This window comes from Mustela nigripes, chromosome 8 (assembly GCF_022355385.1).
Source record: "Mustela nigripes isolate SB6536 chromosome 8, MUSNIG.SB6536, whole genome shotgun sequence".
In the NCBI taxonomy this organism is placed as follows: Eukaryota; Metazoa; Chordata; class Mammalia; order Carnivora; family Mustelidae; genus Mustela; species Mustela nigripes.
This window is the reverse complement of record NC_081564.1, coordinates 620,729-624,110: the sequence shown is the minus strand read 5'-3', so window position 1 is coordinate 624,110 and position 3,382 is coordinate 620,729.

Genomic DNA, 3,382 nt, shown 5'->3' with positions numbered 1-3,382 from the left:
ACTTCCTCTCCATCAAGAACCACATTCATCTCCTGTTGTGGGAGCCTGTAGGGCCAGCCCCCCAACCCGCCCCAGGGGCAGGCATCAGCTTCCTACCCTACCTACAATGGTCTTGGCCACCCGACTTGCCTTGCACTGCCTGTAAACAGACAAGATGCAAAGGCCTACAGCATAGACTTTGAGTGTGCCTGTGTGTTCGGCTTGGCCCTCCGAGTCTTGCACGGAGAATACCCCAGGGAGCTCACCTCTTGCCACCTGGGTCCCAGAAAGAGACCTGAACCTGACCCACAGTCTGAAGCAGAACCCCTCAGGTCAACCTACAGCCCTGGGAGTCAGAAAAACAAAGTTGGCGTTGTAAGTCTCAGAGATTCTGCGGACTGCTACTTAGGCAGCATTAGCCCAGCGGGAGCTGACATTCCTGCCCATTCCTTGGCTGGGGGTAGGGGGTGTCCATGGAAGTAGTCTAAGTATCCAGAGGACCCTGAAGTGCTCTTACCAGAAGGAGGTGGGATGAACAGCAGAGCGCACGGAGGAGCTGACCTCTGGCTCCTAGATGCGCCACCGGGGCTGGCCTGCTGGCCGGCACTCTTCTCCTGGCTTTCGCAAGCAAAAAGCAAGTCTGAACCCCAAAGGAGCAGCCGGCCCCGCTGATTTATAGGGCCTGAATTGGATCTGTGAGAGCAAATTGAATTTTGAATAGAATTTCACGTCAATTAACTTTGCTCAGAGTCTTGGAGAAGAACAGTGACTCTCTAAAGGAAAACCGAGCGGTGAAGATTGATGGGGCTGACCGGCCATCCTGGAAGCCACTAATTATCGGCCAAGCAGGGGAAGGCCCTGTGCTGGGCAAGGCGACCAGGTGAGGGCTGGGCTTCCAGCCACAGCGAGGGCCCAGGGCAGGCTGGGGGTGGAGAGGTTTTCTCTCCGGTGGGCTTCCCGTCTGAAGGCAGGGACCCTCTGCCCTTATGGTACCTGATGGTCCCACCTGGTGGGAAGGAGGGTCCTCAGCGACAGGATGAAGGGGCAGGAGAGACCTGGGCTGGCCGCAGGCGCAGAACCAAACCCCAGGGGCCTGGGAGAGAGCTAGTGAGGCGCCCAGAACTAGGGCAACAAGAAGAGGGAGGATTTCATTGTCCACAAGAGGCCGGCCCTGAGTGTGGGTGTGGGGGGGCACGCGGGGGAGGGGCGGGATCCCATGCTCAGGGACCCGGGTGGCTACAGAGGGGGCACGCATCTGTAAGCCCTACTGTGTGCCATGTGCTGTCGTAGTTCCGGACACCGTGGTCCCCAAAGTGCAGTCCCCAGACCTGCAGCCCCTTCGTTGGACATGCAAATTTTCAGGACCCAGATGAGTGGGAAACTCTGGGGCAGGCCCAGAGATGCACGCCGAGGAAACTCCCAGTCCCACGTGACTGACAGTTTCAGAGCTGGGGAACTCGCTGAATCTTCAGACCACCCACTGCGGGGAGCAGAGGCAGCACCTCCAGCCCTGTTTTGGAGCAGGGAACCCAAGGCAAAGAAGCGGGATCCATTGCCCTGATCTTGTGGGAGGAAGCTGGGGACGGACAGTCTGGCTCTGTGACAGCCCTGCCCGGCACGCATTGTTCTAGGAGGTGGGGGGAGGGGCGACAGGAAAGGGCCCATAGGAAGCCCCAGGCTGGGTGTAGGCGGGTCTCTGCGCCCTACAGAGCAGGTATGGAGCCTGGAAGTTGCCCTCAGAACAGGCCTTGGACCCAAGGGCCTGTACCCAAGTGAATCTTGAAATATTATCCTGGGGCACCCTCCAATGCCCACATTTTCTGGCCTTCTGTCCTCAGGTGGGAATGAGGATAGCGGGAATACGGAGGGACCAGTCTGGATCCGTTTCTGTCTTCCTAACGAGGTTCTTACAACTCAAAAGGGATGATGCTGAAGGAGTCAGAGTTTTCCTAACAAAACCTGGAATGGGAAGAGGCAGGGGGGAACCCTGGCCCCACCCCGGGAAGGCTAGGAGAGGGTTAGGGAGGGCCGGAACAGAGAGCGCCTCATGGGGCCGGGATGGACTGAAGGCTAACAGTTTTGGGGCCTGAGAGCCCCAACCCTGTGTCTGAAAGCTTGTCGAGGTGCCTTTCCAATGATCATCAGTGGCAGCCCTGGCAACGGGCACCCAGACTACCCGCCTCCCTGCCCCCCCCCCCCCACACTGGGGCCCTAGGCCCTCCAAGGGGCAGAGTGATACAAACTGAAAGCCCAAGTCCCTATATGGGGGGTACAGCGGACCATTCTCCCAGCATGGCCCAGGGCAGCACTTCCTCAGTGAGCAAGGGGGCACCTTCCAGAGCTCATCTGTTGTGTTCCCTTCAGTTTCCACATAGTCCAGCAAATGTTACCCTGCCTCAGTGCCTTTGCATGGGCTGTGCTCTCTGCAGGGAAACATGGTTCCCCGGTCCTGTGCACTACCAGCTCCTTCTCATCCTGCAGCTCGCAGCTCAGATCTGCACTCAGAGGCATTCTGGGACCCCTCCCTTCAGTTAGCTTCGTGTTATCATTAGATACTATGTTGTCGGGCTCCACGGTCACGGACACGTTCTCCCCCACTTCCAAAAGGGCTGTGTCCTCACGACAGCCTCACAAACAGTGCCTGGACCTAGTGCACTTGCTAAGTAGGAGTCGAGGGAAGAAAACAGCTTCTCCCCACCTGAGTGTTCCTCCTTTTCCCAGGCGGTCCCCGGTTGACAAAAGAGGAAGTTCATTCGACTCTCCAGCCGCCCCTTCCCATCAGTTCCTGCTCCCCAGTAACACTCGGTGGGGAGTAACCCCTGCAGCAGAACCTGCTGTCTCAATGTGAACCAGGCAGCCCTGGGGCCTCAGTGAGGGTGCATTCTGGGGTCTGGAGCTCTGGTCTCAGGAGGGCTGCCCTACCCTAAAATCTGAGCAGCCTGATCTGGGAGAGGGACGAGGGAGCGCTGTGCCTGGAACGGCAGCGGAGAGGTCCCCGGGCTGAGAGCCTGCAGCCGACCGCCTGCCTGAGAGGGGCAGGGGCCACACGGAGACAGTGGGCGCGCTGCTGGTTTTGGGTAGTGGGAGGCCTGGAAACTTGCTTCAGTCGCTCCCTCTCCGGCAAGGGGCAAGGGGCAGTCCGTCCCCCTTCTGCACACATCCCACGTGAGCAGTACTTGCAGCGCCTGGGAGAACCCCCCCAGTAAGCGCCCACCCCCACCCAGCCTCCAGCTCGGGCGGGACGGTGAGCTTGCCCCTCGGCCCACGTGTCGGGTTTGGCTGCAGCAGTCCCCCCCCCATTTTTCCGTGGTGAGGCCCAGGTTGGACAAGCGCAGACACCCCTGGAGGGTGCCTCCCACGTGAGGGGGCGCCCCGCCCAGGTGCCCGCAGAGCCGGAGGGGGG